A 25759-nucleotide genomic window follows, 5' to 3' on the forward strand; every position below is an offset into this window, starting at 1 on the left:
CACGCCCACTCCACGTCTCAATTAGACCGGTTCTTACTGAACGCTTCTAACGCCACGAAGCGCGCGGAATAAAATGCGGACCTAAGGAGTTCGTGAACAGATTCCTCCGCCAGGCAAATTCGGATGAGTGGGCCTCGTTCTTTCCAGGACTGGAAACTGGAGACTCCCGTTCGTCAAGCACCTGCTATGTGCAGCCCCCGCTCTGCTCCGCGACGTCCCTTTATCTCTGTGAGCGCCGGTGGCATATTACCGCACAGGTGCACCGCGGAGGTGTCGTGGGTTCCGAGCCAGGCCACTGCAACGACGTGAATGTCACAATACAGCAAGACAAATGAGTTTTTTGGTTTCCAGGGCATATAAAAGTAACGGTTACGCTATGCTGTTATGTATGAGGGTGCGATAGCATCATGTCTAAGAAAACTATGAGCATCCCTTAATTAAAAAATACTTTGTTTCTACAAAATGCTAGCCATCCTCCGAGCTTTCAGTGAGTGGTGATCACCCAGCACAGATCACCGTAAGAAACATAAGAATAATGAAATATTGGGAGGCGCCTGGGTGGCTCAGTCGGTTGAGCATCCCACTCTTGATATCGGCTCAGGCGGTGAGATCGAGCCCCGTGTTGGGCTCTGCACTGACAGGGTGGAACCTGCTTGGGATTGATTCTCTCTCTTCCCCCTCTCTCTGCCCCCACTCGTAAACACACACCTGTTCTCTCTCTCCCCCCAAATAAATAAATAAACATTAAAAAAAAGAATAGTGGAATATTGGGAGAATTATCAAAGTGGGACACAGAAACATGAAGCGAGGAAATGCGGTTGGAAAAATGCACAAATAAGGCTTGCTTGACACAGGATGGCCACAGACTTCCGACTCGTAAAAAGTCGGTATCTGTGAACAAAGTGTGCCTGGGTTTCGTCAGAGCCTAGGATCCACTGGCTGTAAGACACAGGTTATCTTCTGCCAAGAAAGAGAAAACACCACCACCATTCAAACCCGGCCACCAGCCGGTGCCGGGCGACCTCTCTCTGGGCTCAGAGCGGATGCAATGAGGGATTACCAACCCAGTCCACAGATGGGGAAGACTGAGACCCAGAAAGGGTCGTGACCAGCCAGCAGGGCGTTTTGGCTCTTGATCTTATGTGAACAGACACTCAGGAGGGTTTACTTCAGAGTCCCACCCACCGTGCACGCAGGGGTGTCTTTCCTCGGGGTGAGGGGAGACCTGCCTCAGTTTCCCTGAAATGCTACGGGTGCACCCCTACCTGCGCAGCCTTGGGGTTAAGGCGTTCCCACGGTAGAGGTTTCATTGTTTGCATCTCCCCCACATTAGACCAAAGGTAGGCACCGTTGGGAGCATTTTCTTCAAAGCAAGTTTTAGCAATTGTAAAGATTGTAGTAATTTTGGGGACTGGGGCCTGCCTTGAGCCCAACCCTCGGCTTCCCAGGCAATAATTCATTACGGGAGGATTTTTCACAGACAGCGACTGGCCTTGGAAGGCAATGAGCTCATGAATATGCATCGGCTCCTCCTCATAAATTATGCATGCGATTGGGAGGCTTCCTGGGGGAGGCCGAGGAGGGCGGGGGAGTGGTTAGTCCCGAGGAGGCTTGGTCTCTGAGCTCTGGCTGCACAGCTCCTCTCCAGCTTGCCCTCCCTCCCCGTGACAATGAAATTGCGGGGCGCCACTCAGGCTCCATTAAATCACGGCACTCTGGTTTTCTAAGAATCTAGAGTTTACTAGGCTGTTGCTTCTCTAATGGCAATGCTGGCGGTCCAGAGGGGTCAGAGCTGCGTGCACTCGCCTGGGTGACGTGCCTCGGGCACATAGATCTTGATAGCCTGACCTTACAGAGGCCCCAGCAGCCAAAAAGCTGCGGCAAAGACGTGTGATTTACATGCTGTTTAGATTTATTTACTTTTTTTCAGTTTTCTTTTTTTTTAATATAATTTACCGTCAAATTGGCTTCCATACAAAACCCAGTGCTCATCCCAACAAGTGCCCTTCTCTATTCCCATCACCCATTTTCCCCTCTCCCCCTCACCCCCCCCCCCAACAACCCTCAGTTTGTTCTCTGTATTTAAGAGTCTCTTATGGTTTGCCTCCCTCTCTGTTTGAAACTATTTTTTCCCTGCCCCTCCCCCATGGTTGTCTGTTGAGTTTCTCAAGATCCATATACGAGTGAAAACATATGATATCTGTCCTTCCCTGACTGACCTATTTCGCTCAGCGTAATACCTTCCAGTTCCATCCATGTTGCTGCAAATGGGCAGATTTCATTCTTTCTCATTGCCAAGTAGCATTCCATGGTATATATAAACCACATCTTCTGTATCCATTCATCCGTTGACGGACATTTAGGCTCTTTCCATAATTAGCTATTGTTGAAAGTGCTGCTATAAACATTGGGGTACATGTGCCCCTATGTATCAGCACTCCTGGATCCCTTGGGTGAATTCCTAGCAGTGCTAATACTGGGTCATAGGGGGTAATTCTATTTTTAATTTTTTGAGGAACCTCCACAGTTTTCCAAAGCGGCTGCACCGGTTTGCATTCCCACCAACAGTGAAAGAGGGTTCCCGTTTCTCCACGTCCTCACCAACATCTGTTGTTTCCTGAGTTGTTCATTTTAGCCACTCTGACCGGTGTGAGGTGATATCTCAGTGTGGCTTTGATTTGTATTTCCCTGATGATGAGTGACGTTGAGCGTCTTTTCATGTGTCTGTTGGCCATCCGGATGTGTTCTTTGGAAAAGTGTCTATTCATGTCTTCTTCCCATTTCTTCACTGGATTATTTGTTTTTCGGGTGTGGAGTTTGGTGAGTTCTTTATAGATTTTGGATACTAGCCCTTTATCCGATATGTTACTTGCAAATATCTTTTCCCATTCCGTCGGTTGCCTTTTAGTTTTGTTGATTGTTTCCTTTGCAGTGCAGAAGCTTTTTATTTTGATGAGGCCCCAGTAGTTCATTTTTGCTTTTAACTCCCTTGCCTTTGGAGATGTGTCGAGTAAGAAATTGCTGCGGCTGAGGTCAGGGAGGTTTTTTTTCCTGCTTTCTCCTCGAGGGTTTTGATGGTTTCCTGTCTCACATGCGGGTCTTTCATCCATTTTGAGTTTATTTTTGCGTCTGGTGTAAGAAAGTGGTCTAGTTTCATTCTTTTGCATGTTGCTGTCCAGTTCTCCCAGCACCATTTGCTAAAGAGACTGTCTTTTTTCCATTGGATGCTCTTTCCTGCTTTGTCAAAGATCAGTTGGCCATACACCTGTGGGTCCAATTCTGGGTTCTCTATTCTGTTCCATGGGTCTATGTGTCTGTTTCTGGGCCAGTGCCACACTGTCTTGATGATTACAGCTTTGTAGTAGATTTCAAGGGCTCATATTCCTCCAAACTGCAGTGTGGTCAGGTCCGGGTGGCCCCAGCATTGTGCAACAAACACTGGGCTGAGAGTCAAGGTAGGACCCAGGTTGTAGTGGGAAGGGAAGGAAGGGGTGCTGCCTCCCCCAACACAGGTGTCTGGGGGAACCTGCCCTCCCAGAGCCACGCTCAGCCCCCCAGATGCAGCTCAGTGCACACCGTGGGCACCCCGGCGGTCGGGGCTCAAGGTGAGCTCTGCCTGGTCTGTGTGGCCCCGGGGCCCCACCGCGCCCCGGGATCCGTCCCTCTTCTCGCCCAGCTGCTGCCACATGTGCCCACTTTCCCTGTGGCTTTCTGGAGGTTCTGCCACTTCCTGTGGGTCACACCTCAACCACCCTTCAGGGCAGCTCTGGGCCAGGAGGTCCCGTTTCTTTCTCCACAACCTTCTGTGACTGTTAGCTCCTTTTCAGCTATCCACAGCTACCAGGCGTGGGCATTTCAGACCCTTCCTTTCATCACAGTCCAGACCTCAGCCAGACAGGGAAGGGCCTGTCCTGGTGGGCGGCTGGCAGGTGGCCCCGTGGGTTTGGAACACGCTCACCTAACACTGTCTCCAGCCCAGCAGTGCTGGGTGGAGCCCCGGCCGAGCCTCCCCCAGCCTCCCCTGCAGCCAGGCCAGAGGAAGCCGCCCCCAAATCACTGCGAGCTCTCATGGATCGACAGCTACAGGCCGAGGCTTGAACCATTCCACTTTTTGAAAAAGCAAACTTCCGAACGCGTGTAAGAAACAAAACCTCCACGGAAAGGTATTACATGGAGAACAAGAAAACGCAAACCACCTACAGTCCCTTCACTTGGCAACCCCAGGGGCTGGCACAGTGGGATTCCCCCCTGCCCCCCCCATCCCCACGTTTTTGGGCAGAACTGCCCTCACAAGCCACCCATAGGAGGGCGTCTCCTGTCCCTTGCCCTTAGCATTATGTCATGAGCGATTCTCACATTGCCGCGTCATCTCCAAAATCACTGCTCTCAACGACTGCAGAACGTGGCACGTGGGACCCTCCCCTTATGTGGGGCCTGACTGGGCAGGGTTTTAAAAAGTTCAAAGGAAATGACTTTCAGGCATCTATTAATTTAATTCTTATGTCATTTCACTAGTGGAAGACAGCTCTCCACCCGTCCCTCCTCCACACGGCTAGCCTCCTCTAACAGGAAACACGCTTTTCTGCCCCGCCTCACCGTCGGGGCCTGGAAGACAGGATCGGAGCCCGCCCAACCCCCAGACGCATGCCGCCCGTCGCCAGTGCTAATCTTGTTCTCGTCAAGTAGGCACCTATTCTGGGCCACACGGTCCCCACACGCTGGTGTCGCACGTCCCTCCTCAGACTGAGCGAGCAGTATCTCACCCAGTCCTTGGCTTCAGTGGGTAAACGCAGAGCGGGGGTTCAAACTCTGCCCGGGAGTCACAGCACGACCATCGCCCCCTCGGGGGAGCCACACACAAGCAGGGAGAGATCCAGCCTGAGGGGGTAACACAGATGGAAACCGGTGGCCACTTAGAGAAAGCCCGTGCAGGCAGAATGAACTTGGTGACGGACCAGACGTGGGGATGGGGCCAGGAAAGGGACCCACCATCAGGTTGTGACCCGGGCCTTCGGCATCTTTGTCTGGACCAGAGGGGCAAAAATGGCATCTGGGTCCCTGGGATTGGTTTTTTTGTTTTGTTTTGTTTATTTTGAGAGAGAGAGAGAGAGAGAGCACTTGAGCAAGGAGGGGCAAAGAAAGAGGGAGAGAATCCCAGGCAGGCTCTGTACTGTCACACAGAACCCAGAGCTCGAACCCACGAATTGCAAGATCATGACCTGAGCCGTAACCAAGAGTCGGACACTCAACCAACGGAGCCACCCAGGCGCTCCTGGATAATTTTTTTAATGTTTATTTATTTGTTTTTGAGAGAGTGTGTGCCCTTGGGTGTGGGGGAGGGGCAGAGAGAGAGAGACAGAAAGTGAGCGGGGGAGGGTCAGAGAGAGGGAGACACAGAATCCGAAGCAGGCTCCAGGCTCCGAGCTGTCATCACAGAGCCCGACATGGGGCTCGAATCCACGAACTGTGAGATCACGACCTGAGCCAAAGTCAGACGCTTAACCAACTGAGCCACCCAGGCGCCCCTGGACTGTTTCTAAGGGTCCTTTTTTTTTTTTTTAATCGATACTTAGTGTGCATGAAGCAAAGTGAGCAAGCTGTAAGTGCCCTGCTTAATGACTTTTCCCAAAGTGAACACACACCTGTGTAAACCGGTACCCTGATCAAGAGACAGAATGTTCTAGCATCTGAGGTCCCCCTAAGACCTCCTCCCGGCACTACCCCAAAGGCAAACACCGTCCAGAACCCCAAGGCTGTAGATTAGCTCTGCTTGGCTGACTGATAAATTGATGTAAGTTTATTTATTTTGAGAGAGAGAAAGAGAGAGAGAGTGAGCTCGAGTGGGGGAGGGGCAGAGAGCGAGGCAGAGAGAGAGAGAATCCCCAGCAGGTTCCTCACTACCAACGCAGAGCCCGACGCGGGGCTCGATCCCACGAACTGCGAGATTATGGCCGGCGCGGAAATCAAGAGTTGGACGGCGAAATGCCTGAGCCCTCAGGTGCCCCTGGCTTCACTTATTTTAGACATTATATGTTTGTAAATACAAAGGCTGGGGAAAAGCAGGAGCAGCGGGCACCCACACACCTCGCTGGGGGACTTGCAACCTGGTGAGAGCATTTTGGAAAAGAGATTGCCTATTGAAGCTGAATTATACTCCTGGCAGGCCTGCGGGATGGGACGTAGGCGTATGTGCATAGGATGTGTGGGTGGGAAAACACACCTACTTCTCCCGCCACGTCCCCAGTGGACACAAACGCACGTATTTACTCAAGGACAGTGTTCCCAGCAGCCTGTTCATGAAAGCCTCAAACTGGAAACCGCCCACGTGTCTGTCAACATTAAAATCGATCTACAGATCAGGGCATTCGCACCGTAGACCGGCCCTCGGCCCTAAGAAGGAACGGAGGACGCACGGCAGGATGGATCTCCGACGCTGAGGGAGGCGGACCCATAGGAGCGCCCGCGGTGAGGACCCCTGGGCGGTGAGGACCCCTGGGCCCGTCTGGGGATAACTGAGCTCATAACGGGCAGCACTTGGGAAAGTGTCCGGCCTCCACCGAGCACCCAGGGAGCTTGGCGGCTGTTCTCACTACTGTTCTCGTGCCTGGGGGTTTTCTCTAGATTCTCCACTAAGCTGTACCGGTGTTTTGATTGCTTTTAGCTTTTGCCATCCACGTTCCTTAACCTTTCTGAGCCTCAGCAGAGCAAGCCTGGGTAGGGATGGGGGCTGGTCGCTCAGGGCAGGGGGTGGGGGGGAACGCCTCTTCTGGCCCCTGGTGCACATCCCCACACCCACTGTGCTGGGCGAGGGAGGGGCCAGGCCGGGGTCAGCCGGAGGCTTTGGCTCTGGGAGGTCACTGACCCACGGAGGCCCTCCCTGGAAGGCGGGGCTTGGGTATCAGGACCGCACTTTGCTTCTTGTTACAACTGCAGGTCGGCTCAGGGCCTTGAACACATCCTTGAGCGGGAGAGAGCTGGGGAGTGGGGGTGCCGGAGACTGGCCCAAATCCCACCCAGCTAGGGATTTGCAGTCAGACCTCCAGGGCTGTCTTTCGCCCCTCCCCCTCCCCTCTTGCTCTCCTCCCCCTGTCTCCCCCTCTTCCTCCTCCCCCTCCTTCCCCTCCCTCTCTCCCTCTCCCTGCTTCCCTTCTTTCTCTCCACAGTCCTGCATTTTTACAGACAATAAAGAGCAACTCAAAGAGGCCCCTGACCCGCCCAAGGTCACACCAAGGTCACACGGACAGTAGGAGCCGGGGCCAGAGGGCAGCCCTGATTATCCCTGTGCTTTCCTAGCCGCCACTAGGGCCAAGGGGGGGGTCTTCCCCACCTGGAGTCTCCCCTCCCCACCTGACACAAGCCCCGGGGTCTCAGCTCGCCACGTTGGGCCTCGTTCAGAAAACCTCACTGGTTCCCGCAGTGAGAAGCCTTTTCTCTTGGTCGCTTTCCCCAAGGAGCACAAAGCCCGGGCTGCCACCTCTGTGTGTCCACCCTAGACAGCTGGACAACGAAAACAGCAGCTGTCCCTGCTCTCTGGGCCAGGTCTCGTGTGAGGCCCCTTACAGGGGAAGCCATGCTGTCCCCCACTCTACCCATTGGGAAGCCGGGTACTGAGGAGGAAAGAACGGGAGCCTGGTGTCGGGGGAGAGGGGAGGTGAGATCTGAAGTGAGGCAGTCCAGCCGAGGCCCACACACTGTCGCCGGCTCCCCTGTGGGGTGGGACCCTCGGGGGGGCGGTGCGGGGAAGGGTGTTCAGCTAGAAGCCTCATCTCTGTGAATGTCAACCCTAAGACATGCATCCGTGTTGCCCGTTAGCAAAGACACCGCTGCGATCTGTATCTAAAGGCACCTGATTACAGGTAGAAAGGGCCACAGCAGGTGGCTAGGCTGAGAGGCACCTTCTGCCTAATGAATAGTCCCCGCCACCCAAATGCACACCCACCACCCGCGTGGGGCCATTGGGGGGGGGGGGGGCTGGCCTGCTTTTCACTGTGCCTGAGAAAAGAGACACCAGCAGCATGGCAGAGCGGGGTTGTCCAGACAAACGGAACCAGTGGGATACAGGCAGGGATCTTTAGGAGGACATTTCTTTTAGGAATCGGCCCACCTGCTGGTGGAGGCAGAGAAGTCCCCCAGGGAGCTGTCTGCAAGCTGGAGAACCGGGCAATTCAATCCCAGTCCAAACGCCTGAGAACCTGGGGCCAATAAGCCAGGATCTGCATCCAAAAAGCTCCAGAACCAGGGGTGCAGGTATCCGAGGGCAGGAGAAGATGATGTCTCCGCTCAAAGAGCAAATCTGCCCCTCCTCCCCCTTTATGTTCCATTCAGGCCCTCAGTCGACTGGACGGTGCCCGCCCACCCCGGGGAGGACCATCTTTACTCAGGCTACAGACTCAAACGCACTTCCCAGATGTACCCAGAAAGAACTTTTTACCAGCCATCTGGGCATCCCGTAGCCCAGCCCTGTTGACCCATGAAAATCACCATGACACCCACTAGGGTTGGGAAGGTGTCTGTGTGGAGAGTAAAGAGCCATACTATAAACAGCCCCATTTAGAGTGTCCCTCCCTTGGTTGAAAGAACTGACCCCTTTGGTCTCCCATCCAAGTACTAACCAGGCCCGACCCTGCTTAGCTTCCGAGATCAGACGAGATCGGGCGCGTTCAGGGTGGTATGGCCGTAGACAAGAACTGACCCCTTTGGGAAGAATAAGAACACTTCTAACAACACATTGGTCGAGGTCTGGCAATCGGGTTGAACGCAGCAGTGGCTGATGCCTACTGTGTGTTCAGTTCCCATGAACGGCTGTAAGGTGGGATCCCCCAGAGCCACGCTCCCAGGAGAAACGGGTGCAGAGAGGGGACAGCCGGGGTGCTGCTTGGTGGCTGACGGAGGAAGGAAGGAGAGAGGTCACCGCCTGTGCTCCAGTCCAGGTATATAGCAGAAGAAGCAGGATGGGCTACACAGAGCCACAGAGGTATGCGTGCTTGTGAAATACGCAAGGTGCTTACAGACCCTTGGCTTGGCCAGCAGTAGGTCTGTGTTGTGTTCGGGGACGCCCAAGCTGCTGCCTTATCTGCTCCTCAACTGTTTTTTTTTTTTTTTTTTTTTTTTTTTTTTGTGATAAAATACATAGAACAGAAAATCTACTATCTCAACCATTTTGAAGTGCACAGTTCAGGGGCCCTAAGCACATTCCCACTGTTGTGCAGCCGTCCACAGGTCAGCACCGTCCGTCTCCGCAACCCTTCATTTTGCAAAAACAGCAGCTTTATGTTCACTGAGCGTTAACTCTGTATCTCCCCTCCCCCAGCCCATGGAAACCAACCTTCTACCTTCTGTCTCTATGAATCTGGCTACTCTAGGGACAGCATGTAGTGAATCATACAGTATTTGTCTTTTTTGTGACTGGTTTATGTGACTATCTTTTGTGACTTCACTTAGCGTAATGTCCTCAAGTTTCATCCATGTTGTAGCAGGAATTGGAATTTCCTTACTTTTTTTTTTTTTCTTCTAGAGGAAGAAAGGTTTATTCTTCCCTGTAAGTACCAGAATTTCCTTACTTTGTTTTTAAAGTTTCTTATTTTAATTCCAATATGTTTATTTTAGTTTCAGGTGTACAATATAGTGATTCAACAATTCTATACATTACTCAGTGCTCATCACAAGTGCCTTCCTTAATCTCCATCCCCCCACCCTTGGTAACCACCTGTTTTTTCTCTATAGTAATGAGTCTGTTTCTTGGTTTGTCTCTGTCCCCTTCTTTCTTTCTTTCTTTCTTTCTTTCTTTCTTTCTTTCTTTCACTCATTTGTTTTGTTTCTTAAAAATTGCACATATGAGTAAGATCATAGGGTGCTTACCTTTCGCCGACTGACTTAATTCACTTAGCATTGTACATTCTAGCTCCCTCTGTGTCGTTGCAAATGGCAAGATTTCATTCTTTCTTCTGGCTGAGTAATAGTCCATCGCATATCTATACCACATCTTCTTTATCCGTTCATCAGTCGATGGACACTTGGGCTGCTTCCATAATTTGGTTATTGTAGATAGTGCTGCTGTCAGCGTAGGCGTGCATGTATCCCTTTGAATTCGTGTTCTTGTGGCATTTCCTTACTTTTTAAGGCTGGATAACGTTCCATTTTATGAGTATGCCATCTCTTGTTTATCCATTCGCCTGTCAATGGACACTTGGGCTGTTTCCACCTGTTGGCTCTCATAAGGAATGCTGCTATGGACACAGGCATACAGATATCTGTTCTAGCTCCTTCTTTCAACTGTTTTGAGGATACAGCCAGAAATGGAATGACTGGATCACATGGCAATTCTATGTGCAATTATCTAGAGGAACTGAATCAGTCTTTTTTTACCACCCATTGATTGAGAATTTCAGGGAGACTTAGCAACAGCCGGATGAGGTGGTCATTACCGTCTACAATTATTTAATGCTTGATTAATAGCTTCATTATCCTAGACTTAAAAGCCGGGTGTGAACTCTTCACCATTGAAATTACACTGGACGACGTTAAATATCCACCCAGATCAACATCAATAATTTGTTCCACTTGGCACGGAAAAATGTTTAAAATTCAGCAAAGCCAGCAGATACCCACAGCCCTGTGTTGCCAAGCAGCAATCATGCTCACAAATGGCCAAAGCCTTTTCTTATAAAGAGAGGAGGAGGCCAGTGCTTGCGTGGAGACAGCGGGTCTGTCGCTAATGGAGTGAGCTGGCCGTGGAGTTTCTACAGGAGGCAAAGTGCAATCTATCATGTTGGAGTGTTTACTCTGAACGTGAAGCATGTCCACTGGGAATCACGGTTTTCCAAGGGCCTTGTGCTGGTTCTGCTGATTCATATTCCCACAATTCCTCCACCGCATAATATTTTCCCATTGCCATGGTGACCGTGTGAGGAGAAGGCATAGGGAGAAACTTCAGAGTTTCCTTCTTATTTCACAGAGCAGAGATTAGACTTCGGCTGGAGAGTGGGCTACATGGTTTCTATTTTAAAGAGAAGAGGTAGGTTCCACTGAGCCGAGTTTTCTCTGGCTGAGAGAGAGCAGGAGTCAGGGAATGAGAACAGCTGGGTGACTGTTCCTGATTCCAGTACTTTCTAGCTGGTCTGGCACTTTCGAGCTGGTTCTGGCACTTTCTAGTTGTTGACCTTGGGTAAGACTCTTTCCTTCTCTGAGGCTTAGTTCCTTTCTCTATAAAATGAGACACAGAATGGCGGTTAGGGTTCTCCGTAGAATTGGTAAAGAAAATGCAAGACATTTACAAATTGTAAAACTTTATTCAAAAAAAAAAATCACAAAAAAATCCCTCAAATACAAAGCCCCTGAGTCCAGGTCAAGGTGCTGTTGCAGGTGGTTTTATGTGGTGCCACCGTGGGCTTCGTTCCTTCGGAGCACCCTGTTCACATACGTAGTGTTGACCCTCTCAAGGACAGGAACTTTACTTTGTTATCCCAATCCCTCCATTTTGCAGAGCACACGAATTTCCTAGGGCAGCCCTCAAGAAATACTTGCATTGAGTTCAAACTTGGACCCAGCGAGTATTTCCCAAAGCTCAGACTGCATCAAGCCTTTGGGGTCACTGAGGCAAGTCAGGGGAGGGAGCTGAGTCACCCCATTTATGAGACCTGCCTTTGACTTCACAGCAGCTTTCCCCTGGGGGGGAAAGGAGCATGTCTACATGTGAGGTGCACGCTGAATAGAAAATTCAGCCTTATATCTGGAACCTTCAAAAGCAAAACTGTGTGTCCTAGAGTTGAGAAACTGGTGATCACAATGCCGTGTGTTAAGTGAGCTTCTCAGAACTTCTCTGTTGGCAGAGGTGACCCAGAGAGGGGAAGGATTCATTCTGTGTGATGGGGTGGGGTGGCAGAGAGTTTCATGGGGCAGCCGTCTGGGCCAGAGGGCAAGGACTGGAGTTGCCATGGAGGAAGAGAGTTCATGGGCGCGGGAAGAGCGGTACCCAAAGGCACACGGCAGCCTGCTATGCTCGAAGGAGCTACCGGTAACTCTACGTGGCTGGAGCATAGAAGAGGACGGAGGTGGGCAGTGTGGACACGCCAGGGATGTCCACACACACGACAGCACTCGACTAATGGGCACGAAGAGAATCTGTGCTCCAGTCACGTGTCCTACGGACCAGACAGCTGGTGGAAGGGGAACACTTTGAGGTGTGCTTGAAACCCCCCCTAGTGCTGGTTGTGTCTTTTTTGTCCCCAGTTTGGGGCTCTAGGGTGACCCAGGCTGGCATGGGTCGGAGGTTCTGATGTGGAGTCAAGACAGCCAAGAGCTGCAGACCCGGCCCCTGTCGAGTGGGATCCCACCAGAGGATCCTTCTCTGGTCCTCCATTCTCTGCAGACTCCTCTTTGCCAGCAACTTGCATGAGAAGCATAGAAAGGAGCAGCCGTAACTGTCTCTCCCAGCAGGTCAGCCCGGCAGGGATTTTGCAGCAGAGCTGAGGACTTCGGGGAACTGGGTGTGTCAGTGTGCACACAGCGAGGCCTGTTCTGCAGATGGCATCCTGGTCGCCTGTGGGGACACCTGACCCAGCGACAGAGACAGGGAACGAGTGGGGGAGGGGAAGAGGGAGAAGGAGACACAGAATCCGAAGCAGGCTCCAGGCTCCGAGCTGTCAGCATAGAGCCTGACGTGGGGCTCGAACTCACAGTCCGCGAGATCATGACCAGAGCTGAAGTCAGACCCTTAACCAACTGAGCCACCCAGGGGCCCCTAGATGTTGAATTTTAGGGGTCTGTGATTTAGTCCTCTGTGTTTTCCCTAGCAGAGTGATTTTCAATCTTTTTTTAGAAATGAGTCATAGTAAGAAATACATTTTACATCATAACTCATATGTATAAATATCAATTAGGTCAAGATGTGTTGGGATCTTCTGTCATTACTCATTTTTTTCATGGTCTAACTGTTCTATAAATTGCTGAGAGAGGGGTGTTCAAATCTCCTAGTATGATTATGGAAGCATCTATTTCTCCCCTTTATTATTTTTCTAAAGATTTTTTTTAAGTAAGCTCTACACTCAACATGGGCCTCAAACTCACAGCCCCAAGATCAAGAGTTGCATGCTCCACCAACTGAGTCAGCCAGGCACCCCCTCTTTCTCCTCTTCAAAGCTATCAGTCTTGCTTTATGTGTTTTGAGGCTGTGTTATTTGGCACATTTACATTTACTATGGTTATGTCTTCCTGATGAATCGACCCTTTCATTGTTAGGAGGTGTCTCTCTTTAGCTCTAGTGATAGTCTCTGTCCTGAAAGCCTATTTTACATGATATTAATAGAGGCACGCCAACCTCATCATACTTACTTTTGGCATGTTACACCTCTTCCAACCATTTACTTTTCTTTTTTTTTCTTTTTAAAAAAAATTTTTTTTAACATTTATTTTTGAGACAGAGACAGAGCATGAACAGGGGAGGGTCAGAGAGACAGGGAGACACAGAATCTGAAACAGGCTCCAGGCTCTGAGCTGTCAGCACAGAGCCTGACGCGGGGCTCGAACCCACAGACTGTGAGATCATGACCCGAGCTGAAGTCGGACGCTCAACCGACTGAGCCACCCAGGCGCCCCATCCAACCATTTACTTTTCATTGACATGTCTTTATATTTACTATGGGTCTCTCTTTTTAAAAAAAATATTTATTTTTGAGAAAGAGAGCAGGGGAGGGTCAGAGAAAGAATAAGAGAGAGAGAAAGAGCAGGAGAGGGGCAGGGAGGGGCAGAGAGAGGGAGAGAGAGAATCCCCAGCCCACACAGGGCTCAGTCTCACAAACCATAAAATCATGACCTGAGTCGAAATCAAAAGTTGGATACTTAACTGACTGAGGCCACCCATGCGCCCCTGTATTTACTATTTCTGATGCCATTCATTCATTCATGAAGATCTGAGTTTTTTTCCCCCACTTCATTTTCCTTCAGACTTAAGAGCTTCCTTTAGCTGTTCCTTTATTTTAAAATGCCTTTATTTCGGGGCATCTGGGTGGCTCAGTCAGTTAAGCATCTGACTTCGGCTCAGGTCATGATCTCACGGTCCGTGAGTTCGAGCCCCACGTCAGGCTCTATGCTGACAGCTCGGAGCCTGGAGCCTGTTTCAGATTCTGTCTCCCTCCCTCTCTGACCCTCCCCCATTCATGCTCTGACTCTCTCTGTCTCAAAAATAAATAAACGTTAAAATTAAAAATAAATAAATAAAATGCCTTTATTTCATCTTTCTTCTTGAAGCATACTTTTGCTGTATATAGACATCTGGCTTGATAATGTTTTCCCTTTCAACACTTTAAAGGTGTTGTTCCACTGTAATCTGGTCTCCATGGTTTTTGATAAGATGTCTGCAGTCATTCAAATATTGATTCCCTTGTGTAATGCATGGTTTTTCTCTGTCTACTTTCCAGGTGTTGCCTTTATCTGGTTTTCACCAGTTTGGTTCTGATGTCCCCCAGACATAGCTTTCTTCACTGATCCTATTCAGATTTGCTGGGCTTCTTGAAATTATGTTTGTTTTTCTTCAAGTGTGGGAAGTTTTCAGCTGTTATTTCTTCAGATAGGTTTCTTGCCCGTTCTCTTCCTGTCCTCTGGAACTTTTAAAACTTTGATATTGTTTTATGTGTCCTTGAGGCTCTGTTAATTTTATTGTCTTTTTCTTTCTCTTTCAGATTGTAAAATTGTCATTCATCCCTTTTCAAGTTTATGGATTATTTTTCCCTTCTCATTCTTTTTTTTAAATTTTTTTTTTTTCAACGTTTATTTATTTTTGGGACAGAGAGAGACGGAGCATGAACGGGGGAGGGGCAGAGAGAGAGGGAGACACAGAGTCGGAAACAGGCTCCAGGCTCTGAGCCATCAGCCCAGAGCCCGACGCGGGGCTCGAACTCACGGACCGCGAGATCGTGACCTGGCTGAAGTCGGACGCTTAACCGACTGCGCCACCCAGGCGCCCCATCCCTTCTCATTCTGAGTCCACTCAGTGAAATTTTTTTCATTTCAGATACTAGGGTTTTCAGTTCTGAAAATTTCATTTAATTTTAAATGGACAATTCAGACTTTTTTAGTATGGTCACAAAATTGTACAATCATCACTACTGTATCATTCCAAGAAATTTCATTACACCAATTTCGTTACAAGAAACCTGATATTCACTGGCAATCACTCCCCATTCCTCCTTCTCCCCAGCTCCTGGCAACTACTTGTCTACTTTCTGCCTTTACAGGTTTTCCTACTCTAGAAATTCCTTATAAATGGAACCATACAATATGTGGTCTTTGCAACTGGTTTCTTTCACTTAACAGTGTTTTCAAGGTTTATCCATGTGGTAGCCTACACCAATTCTTCATTCTTTTTAATGGCCAAATAATATTCCATTGTAGGAATATACCACCTGCCATTGACCCACTCATCAGTTGATGGACATTGGATTGTTTCTACTTTTTAACTCTTATGAGTACTACTGCCAAGTGGTTCATTTTTATATTTTAAATCTCCTGATTAAGATATCCTATCTTTTCTTTGTTAGGACACACTTTTCTTTACCTCGTTGAATATTGTCATAATAGCTATTTTAAAGATCTTACCTAATAGGGGCGCCTGGGTGGCGCAGTCGGTTAAGCATCCGACTTCAGCCAGGTCACGATCTCGCGGTCCGGGAGTTCGAGCCCCGCGTTGGGCTCTGGGCTGATGGCTCAGAGCCTGGAGCCTGCTTCCGATTCTGTGTCTCCCTCTCTCTCTGCCCCTCCCCCGTTCATGCTCTGTCTCTCTCTGTCACAAAAAAAATAAATAAATGTTGAAAAAAAAAATTTTAAAGATCTTACCTAATAATTCCAATATCTGGGTCATCTTAAGGTTGGTTTCTGTTGACTGCCTTTTTTCTTGAGAACGGGTTGCATTTTCCTGGCTTTTCATATACGGAGTAATTTCGGATTGTATCCTGAATGTTCTGTTGTAGAAACTCTGGAGTCTGTGACATTGTTTTGAATAGAATTGATGTTCTCGTTTCAGGAAGAATTAACTTGGCTAGACTCAAACTTCAAACTCTGTGACACTTGTGCTGGGTGGGGGCCCAGATCTTGGTTAAACTGCTTTTAACATGCCACACACACATGTGGTTTGGGGGTCAGCCGGAAGCTCGGGCGGGGTTTACACACAAAATGTTTTGGGTTCCTTCTCCGGCTCTCTCCTTTATGGGGTTCCTCCCCACTCTCCAACCACTGTGGTTGTCCACGCTTCCTTCTCCTGGTTCCTCAGTCCAGAGGGAAAATAGGCCTTCTCCTAGAATTTGGCCACCTTGTCCCCCTACCGCAAATGTGGCTGCCTTCAAGGCAAGGCCACAAAAATGGGAAATTGTCCCATTTGGGTTGATTCTTCTGGGTTTTAATGCTACTCCCAAACCTACCTGCTTATGTTTACTCTCCAGGGCCCTCAAGATATGGTTTTGGCTATTTTGTCCATAATTTGTAAGTTTGTAGATGTTATCTGCAGGAGGGTGGGCTTGTGAGGAATTTACTCCTCCACACAGAATATCTGTCATCTATCTGTCAATCTATACACACCCACATATATGTGTATATATGAATATAACATGTGTGAATATATGTATACATTTGAATATATTAATATATTTGAATATGTATTCGCATACACATACATTTGAATATGTATATGAAACAAAAGGCTTATGAATCAATATTTACCCTACTCCATGTTTACACATCACATACTCTGATATTTTCTGCTCTGCTCCACGGTCTTTCTTTTTAAAATGCTGGTCTCAGTCCCCTCCTAAATTGATTTCATGACCCAAGAGTGGGTCACGACCCACAGTTTGACCCAGGGCGCTCTAATGCCTGGCAGGCAAGGGGCAGGTGCTGTTACTGGAAGAGCTCATTGAACAAAATGCAAGAGACCCCCCCCTCCCCACCCCCCCGCCCCAGGTTTCCTGAACATACTGGGAGCAGTGTGGTCGTAATGCCGTTTTCACAGATGGGTGAACATCTGTGTCCCCTCCCCCTCCACCCCCCTCTGGGGCCTCCAGTGACCAAAGCCCAAAGTAAGAGTCCTTCAGGGTCCAGTCCTTGCTGCTACACGTGATTCACAGACTTTTGCTTGCATGTCCCTGACCACCGCCCCCCAAGCAGCAACATAAGGCTGCAAACTTTATTTTGCTAAATAAGGACATTTACAAATACAAATAACGGGCGCACCTGAGTGGCTCATCAGTTAAGCGTCCAACTTCGGCTCAGGTCATGATCTCACAGCTTGTGAGTTGGAGCCCCGCGTCGGGCTCTGTGCTGACAGCTCAGAGCCTGGAGCCTGCTTCGGATTCTGTGTCTCCCTCTCTCTCTCTGCCCCTCCCCCGCTCACACTCTGTCTCTCTCTCCAAAATGAATCAACGTTAAAAAAAATTTTTTTTAAACAGTAGAAAATAAAAATAATGATCATCTACTGGAGCTATCATTTCATTTAAAAAAAGATCACAAAAATGTCAGACGGACAATCTCCAAACAAGACAGAGGCCTGAAATCAAACTCATTGGGTGCATCACAAAAACTCTTTGCACGTTTTCCTTGCCCCGTGGTTGGGTGTTTGGGAGCCTCTGAATCAGCCGGGGCCACAGGAGGAAAGCCCAGGGCTGGAAAGACACTGGGAGGTCCCACATCTGGGAGAGAGAAAACGTTTCCCAGTTTTCCCACAGGTAATCCGCCCAAATTCCAAGTAGCTCTGACTGCAAAGACGCGGCTTGTTCGCAGATGCCATCTGTGCTCTGTAGCCTCCCCAGATCACTGAGCTCATTTCACTAACTGCCGCCTGTCCCCTGGGGTGGCTCTCTCTGCCCTACTTGCCACCACCCGGAGACCGCGGGGCCCTGTGGCCCAGAGCAGGGGCGGGGATGGGAAGAGAATCCCGCCAGGCCAGGTGGGCGTGCCCCCCCTCACAGACCCGCCCTGCTCCCAGCAGCTCTGGAGGCCCAGAGGCCCATTAGTGCCTGCATAATGGATGGATGTCTCTCTTCTTGGAAAGCACAGGCCCATCTTGCTTAAGGAGGACGAGAAGAGGTCGGATGCAGGCGCTGTGCTCCTAAGGCTGGTCTCAGCGGGGAGCTCACACTGGGAGGAACTGGCCAGGTGTCTTTCTTCTGCCTGACAAAGGCTGGGTGAGCATCCTCAGGCCGTCCGGCTGAGGGCTGGGGTCGTGGGCCTGTGAACCAGGCTCGGGGCAGGGCGGCTGGGGTGGGTGGGAAGAGCTCGGGCTGGGGAGGGGCCCTTTGCAGGGCTCAAGGGGAGACCAGGTGGGAGGGAGGGAAGCTGAGCTCCAAGCACAGGGCAGAGGGCTTGGAGGTGGGAGGGTCGGATGCTAGGGATGGGGACTTCCCCCGGCCCTCACAATGTCTCTGGTCACCAGAGACAGCCACGCGGGGGTGGCCGGTGACCTCGGCGCTGACACACATCCGTGCCCTTCACCGGGATGTTCTTAGGCATCTTTAGGGCCTGGTTGGGCACGCAGTCAGCTCGTGCATCTGATTTGGTCATGGCGATGGCTACGATGCAAATATTTCTGTCCTGCTCAGTATTTCTGTAATTATGCCTCGTCCCCCAGTCCTCTCCTGAATGTACCCTTTTGTCCTGCCAGCGGCCTCCTTCCGGGACCCCTCAGACCTCGCCCCTGTCCAGCAAGGAAAGGGCTCCTGCCCAGCACATCAGGGGCTCCAGGCCCTTGCTCCAGTCCTGGTCGTGTGATTACTGCATAGTTTAATAAGTCCCTTGGGGCTGCTGTATGCTAGGCACTCGGCTGTGTGACCGACGGCTGACTTGCAGCGGTGGGCGTGTGCCCTGCCCGCCTGGGGGCAATCCAAGGATGTCAGCCTTGTTCGTGGGTGACCCGCAAAGCTTAGGGGTAAGGAGCTGTCTTGGTGCATCCACGGGGAGCCTCGGGTCAGGAGAAGCTGTGGGGAGAAAGGGCTAGAGGTGGGGGTACGTTGCTGGCATCCCCCTGAATGGCAAAGAAAGTTGGGAGTGAAAATTCTAATTGCAAATCCCACTGACAGCTTGAGTTTAAGGGAAGAGATGAGCTAAATTTAACCTAGCCAGTTAAAGAGCCAAAAATGCAATTTACTAATTAGCTTAAAATGAAAATGAGTCCAGTGATCATAAAGCGTCTCTCTAGTTACAAAATACAAAAAAAAAAAAAAAAAAAAAAAAGGAGGCTGTTCCTCTTTTCATACTGACATGCATTTTACATTCTAATGCTGTTATAGAATTAGGAATGTAGCCTGCTGGTACAGTGCTGTAGACAGGCAGAGCGTCACAGCCTTCTTGGAAAGTTCCGGGAAGCTCTGGGTCCGCGGCGAATCCCCTTTCTAATTGCAGAGCATCGGGGGGCATCCAGTGTCTGTCCTCAGGGACTGCAGACTGCACTGGGTGCAAGGGGCAAAGTCCCACATTTTGGGATTTCTCTAGACCGGATGCTGAAGGGCTCGGCGCAGGGAGAGGGCATCCGGCAAGGAGGGAGGAGAGGGTCCCTGAGTGCGTGGCATTTGAGACGACCCTTGAGAGACAGTGACTGGGAAAACGGGGACTGTATTAGTCTGCTTGGGCTGCCATAATAAAATACCACAGGCTGGGGGCTTGAACAACAGACATTTCTTTTCTCCCAGTTCTAGAGGCTGGATGTTGAAGGTCAAGGCAACTTTGATTTCTGGGGAGACTCTCCCTCGGCTTGCAGACAGCCACTTTCTCGTTGTGTCCTTTCGTGGAGGAGAGAGAAAGCTCTAGTGTCTTCCTTTACTTGGAAAGACACCAGGGGTATCTGGATGGCTGAGTCAGCTAAGCATCCGACTCTTGATCTCAGCCCAGGTCCTGATCTCAGGGTCGTGAGTTCAAGCCCTACGTTGGGGTCCACGTTGGGCATGAAGCCTACTAAAAAAAAGAAAACAGGAAGGGACAGCGCAAAGTCTGAGATGGAACAGAGTGAGGGTGTATCCAGAGAATGAAATGGTTCATCTCACAGGGCAGCAGGGCTGAGGCACCGGCAGATAAGACATATCCCCACTGACCCTGTCACAGCAGCTCATAGGCCAGGTTTACTCTTCATCGGTGGGCAATGGGGAGCTACTAGGGACTTCGGAGCAGGGTAGTGATTGGATGAGAGCTGGGCTGTAGCAAACCGACCTGGCCACCGTGTGCAAGATGCATTTCCATTACGGTGCGATGTATTTTATTCAACATAATTTCTGTACCAATGTGAAAGGCATGCCTAAATCATGGGTACTGCTTATTAGCCCCTTCTGTTTCCCACATCATGGCAGTTTTGGGGCAGCAGCAAGGACGTTATAAATAGTCATAGCACAGGGGCGCCTGGGTGGCTCAGTCGGTTGAGCGTCCAACTTCGGCTCAGGTCACGATCTCACGGTCTGTGAGTTCGAGCCCCGAGTCGGGCTCTGTGCCGACAGCTCAGAGCCCGGAGCCTGTTTCGGATTCTGTGTCTCCCTCTCTCTCTGACCCTCCCCCTCTCATGCTCTATCTCTCTGTGTCTCAAAAAAATAAATAAAAGTTAAAAAAATTTTTTTTTAAATAGTCACAGCACAAAAGGTAGCATTTGGGAGAAAGAGCATTTTCTTAGCCAATTTGCATGATACAGTTTATATATGTATACTCTTCCAACTAAAACAGGTGGTTTTCCCAAACTATGGCTATTTTTTAAAAATATTTCCTGCTGCTGTAATCTGATGCAATACAAATCTTTGGGCAAAAATAAAAACCTCAGTGGGTAAAATGGCCGTTCATATATTAAACATGTTGACGAGTCTGTCCTCAATGTCCTCACGGTTGGAGCTGAAAGGAAGAAGTCATATCTGTTATAAATGGAGAAAGTGTAAAAAATCTGTGAAATTAATTAGTGCAGAATCCCAGTGACCTATAGATGAACATTTTAGCACTCCATTCGTTGGATATGGCTAGTTTTTAATCAGTACATGACACATAATGAGGATGCGCGTAATAGCAGGGGCGCCTGGGCGGCTCAGTCAGTTGAGCGTCTGACCCTTGGTCATGATCTCACCTCAGGTCACGATCTCACTGTTCGCAGGATGCAGCCCCGCATGGGGCTCCACGCTGACAGTACGGAGCCTGCTTGAGATTTTTTTCTCTCTCCCTGTCTTCCCTCTCTCTCTGCCCCTTCTGCTCTCTTTCAAAATCCACAAATAAACTGGGGCGCGTGGGTGGCTCGGTCAGTTAGGCGTCCGACTTCGGCTCGGGTCATGACTTCGGCTCGGGTCATGATCAGTGAGTTCGAGCCCTGCCTCCGGCTCCCGCTGTCAGCTCAGAGCCTGGAGCCTGCTTTGGATTCTGTGTGTGTGTCTCTCTCTCTCTGCCCCTCCCCCGCTCACGCTCTGTCTCTCTCAAAAAGGAATAAAAAAAATCAAAAAAAATTTTTAATTAAATAAATAAACTTATTTTAAAAAGAATGCACATGGGGCGCCTGGGTGGCGCAGTCGGTTGGGCGTCTGACTTCAGCCAGGTCACGATCTCGCGGCCCGTGGGTTCGAGCCCCGCGTCGGGCTCTGGGCTGATGGCTCAGAGCCTGGAGCCTGTTTCCGATTCTGTGTCTCCCTCTCTCTCTGCCCCTCCCCCGTTCATGCTCTGTCTCTCTGTGTCCCCAAAATAAATAAACGTTAAAATAAAAAGTTCTTAAAAAAAAAAAAAGAATGCACATAATAATGTAATTAAGGACACACCACAGTACATAAATGAATTCTAACTTGTGGTCATTAGTAATACTGGTCATAAATTAATTCTTCTCTTCCCAAATGGCTGTGTGTTGCCCCTAAATGTATTCTCAGACTACCTTTCCTGCTGCCACATCTGTCTCTCACCGAAGTGGCCACTATATGAAAATATGAGTTTATACAGTAGTACATCATGTGGATTGTATTTTCCCGACAGGTTTGTCATAAGGCCCTTTAAATCAGAAGCCCCAGCCACATCGTCCCAAGGCTTCAGTGGAATTACGAATACACCATTTAGAGTTCTTCGGAAACCCGTCTACGATACAAAACAAAGTAAAATGGCACCTAAATCTTTAACCTCCTTGAAGTTTTTCTTATGAAAAGGAAAGGTTCTTTAGGGGCAGGAACTGAAACTTCTTCCTCTGACACAGCACCTGACTTTCAGAAGAAGGTTCACACTCACTGTCTGTAGAATGAATGAATGAATGAATGAACGAACTAAAGAGCAAGTTAACAAATCGAAGCTTAAGAAGTTAGATTGAAATGTGCATATAATTTTATTTATCTTTTTAATGCTTATTTATTTTTGAGAGAGAGAGCACGAGCTGGGGAGGGGCAGAGAGAGCGGGAGACAGAGGATCTGAAGCAGGCTCCAGGCTCTGAGAGTGGAGAGCCCAGTGCGGGGCTTGAACCCACAAGCTGCGAGATCATGACCTGAGCCAAAGTTGGATGCTTAACTGACTGAGCCACTCAGGTGCCCCAATGTACCTATAAGTTTAAACTTAATTTCAGTTCATTAAGTCCATACTGCACATAGTTTTTCTTAATTTTTTTTAATGTTTTTATTTATTTTTGAAGGAGAGAAAGAGACAGAGCATGAGTGGGGGAGGAGCAGAGAGAGAGGGAGACAGAATGGGAAGCAGGCTCCAGGCTCTGAGCTGTCAACACAGAGCCCGACGCGGGGCTCGAACTCACAAACTGTGAGATCATGACCTGAGCCGAAGCCGGAAGCTCAACCGACTGAGCCACCCAGGCGCCTCCATACTGCCCATGTTTGAAAAAATCAAGTACTTCTCCAGGGCTTAGTACAAAAACAAAACAAAACAAAAAGTAGCAGTTAGCTTCCCTCATTTACCGTACCAACCCCACCTTCTGACTTCCCAGAACCAACTGCCACTTCCAAACATTGTATCCGTTCCTTTTGGTGTGCAAAGGGCACCTTTCTTGAAATAATATAAGTATCCTGATTCTTCCTGCTCTGCCGGGTTCAGAAACGTGTTATCTGGAATGCCCCACCACAGCGGATGAAGACTCGGTTCTCTTTCGCGTGACTCACTCCACACCCACACGTGCACACACATTCCCCATCTTTCCAATATAGTCACGTTATCATTTCTTCTTCTCCTTCTTCTCCTTCTTCTTCTTCAAGTACAAAAGACAGTGTTATATTAGTTTCAGGTTCATGATTCAACAGTTCTAGACATAAGTCGTTGCTCATCACGGGAAGTGTGTTCATATTCCCCTTCACCTACTTCACCCATCCTCCCCCCACCTCCCACCTCTGTCTGGTTTCTTTGTCTCTTCTTTCTTTGTTCATTTGTTTTGTTTCTTAAATTCCACGTATGAGTAAAATCATATTTTTCTTGCTCTGACTTATTTCACTTAGTATTATACCCTCTAGACTCATCCATGTTATTGCGAGTGGCAAGATTCCATTCTTTTTTATGGCTGAGTAGTATTCCAATACATATGTATATATTTCATATATATCCGTCCATCTATAGATGGACACTCGGCCTGCTTCCACATCTTGGCTATTGTAAATAATGCTGCTATAAACATAGGGGTGCGTGTCTCTTTTCAAATTAGTGTTTTTGTTTTCTCTGGGTAAATGTCCAGTAGTGGGATTACTGGATCGTACGGTAGTCATATTTTTAATTTTTTTTGAGGAAACTCCATGCTGTTTCCCACTGTGGCTGCACCAGTTTGCATTCCCACCGACAGTGCACAGGGGTTCCTTTTTCTCCACATCCCTGCCAACACTTGTTGTTTCTTGTGTTTTTTTGGATTTTAGCCATTCTGACAGGCGTGAGGGGATATCTCATTGCAGTCTTGATTTGCATTTCCCTGATGATTAGTGATGTTGAGCAATTTTTATGTGTCTGTTGGCCATCTGGATGTCTTCTTTGGAAAAATGTCTATTCACGTCTTCTGCTCATTTTTAATCGGATTGTTTGTTTGTTTGTTTGTTTGGTGTTGAGTTGTATCAGTTCTCTATATATTTTGGATATTAACGCCTTACTGAAAACATCATTTGCAAATATCTTCTCTCATTCAGTAGGTTGTCTTTTTATGCTGCTGATGGTTTCCTTTGCTCTGCAGAGACTTTTTATTTTGGTGTAGTCCTAAGAGTTTAATTTTGCTTTTGTTTCCCTTGCCAGAGCAGATGTATTCAGAAAAATGTTTCTATGGCTGATGTCAAAGAGATTACTGCTTATGTGTTCTTGTAGGAATTTTATGGTTTCAGGTCTCACATTTAGGTCTTTAAACCATTTGGGGTTTATTTTTGTGTCTGGTGTAAGAAAGTGGTCTAGTTTCATTCTCTTGCATGTTTTTGTCCAATTTCCCAGCACCCCTTGTTGAAGAGATTGTCTCTTTTTTTATTTCTCTATTTTGAGGGAGAGAGAGAGAGGAAGAGCGTGCACATGTGTGCTCAAATGACTGTGGGTGAGAGGCAGAGACAGAGGGAGAGAGACAATCCCAACCAAGCTTTGCCATAACATCCCAACGCAGGGCTCAATCCCATGAACCATGAGATCATGACCTGAGCCGCAATCAAGAGTCGAACAGACACTCAACTGACTGGGCCATCCAAAAGTCCCTGTAGTATATCTTGAAATCTGGGATTACAATACCTCTAGTTTTTTTCTTTTTCAACATTGCTTTGACTATTTGGAGTCTTTTGTAGTCAGTCCCATACAAATTTTAGCATTATTTGTTCTAGCTCTGTGAAATATGCGGTTGGTATTTTAATAGGGATTGCATTGAATTTGTGGATTAGTTTGGGTAGTATGGAAATTTTAACGATACTCGTTTTCCCAGTCCATGAGCATGGTATATCTTTCCATTTTTTTGTGTCATCTTGAATTTCTTTCATCAGTGTTTTATGGTTTTCAGAGTACAGGCCTTTCGCCTCCTTGGTCAAGTTTGTGTCATATCATTATTTTTTCACTTGATCATTATGTGTTTATATTATTGTGACAATGAAATGCTCTCCATAGTTAAGCCATGTGGTATATGATTGAATTTCCTTTCTTCTACAATTTTTTGTTTTCCTGGAGTAAGTAACCGTCTTCTGTTTTGTATGTATCTATCACCACATCATCTCCCAAATACTCTGGCTTGTGTGTAAATCTCCTCTCAATAGTTTCCAGTTTCATCTTTTGGTGGCATTTCTCCAGCACCCGTGTCCTCTGGCTGACATCTGACTGGCTGCCTGCTGGCAAATTGTTACTGTCCTTTCCACAACTGATGCCTTGCGATCTCTCATCCCATATCATTGGGGATTCCTTTCACCTCTCTCCTGGATCCGATTCCTTGGTTTTTGGATCTCATGTCTTTTTCTCTCTTGGCAACTCCCTCACTTTGGTGGAACACATCCTGCAGTAGCTTCCTGAGAAAGGAGGCACAGGGCAGCTAAGTTTTTGAGAACTTGCATGACTGAAAACATCTTTAGCCTTACACGCTTGATGGTTCGTCTGGGCCTGGATTACAGGCCCCTCCTTTTATCCTTTATTACTCCCCTCCCTTTATCCTTGTATATTTTCTCAAGTGTTTACAGACCTCAGCCCCTCCATCCACATTTTAGAGAGGGACCTTCAAAACCTGCCTGAAGCTTTGAGTCCACAGATGAGGCTTGTCAACAGGAGGACTCCCCTATGACTTTGGACCTTCCACACCTCCAGGCCTGTCATGTTCCCTACAGAAGGGTCTCCCATGAGCAGACACTTGACTGCCAAGAT

General features: G+C 48.6%; 1 protein-coding gene across 2 annotated transcripts in view; it reads left to right on the plus strand.

Annotated features, from left to right (window-relative positions):
- EML1 (EMAP like 1) overlaps positions 1-25759 on the plus strand; it is a 186884-nt gene that overhangs the window by 18676 nt on the left and 142449 nt on the right. The window contains exon 1 of one of the 2 annotated variants that reach the window (XM_045452060.1): positions 6356-6465. The exons of the other annotated variant lie outside the window; for it this stretch is intronic. The gene's annotated coding sequence lies outside the window, so the exon portion shown is untranslated. Of the gene's footprint in view, positions 1-6355; positions 6466-25759 lie in introns of those variants that run through there. 2 annotated transcript variants of the gene reach the window in all.

This window comes from Leopardus geoffroyi, chromosome B3, assembly GCF_018350155.1.
Source record: "Leopardus geoffroyi isolate Oge1 chromosome B3, O.geoffroyi_Oge1_pat1.0, whole genome shotgun sequence".
In the NCBI taxonomy this organism is placed as follows: domain Eukaryota; kingdom Metazoa; phylum Chordata; class Mammalia; order Carnivora; family Felidae; genus Leopardus; species Leopardus geoffroyi.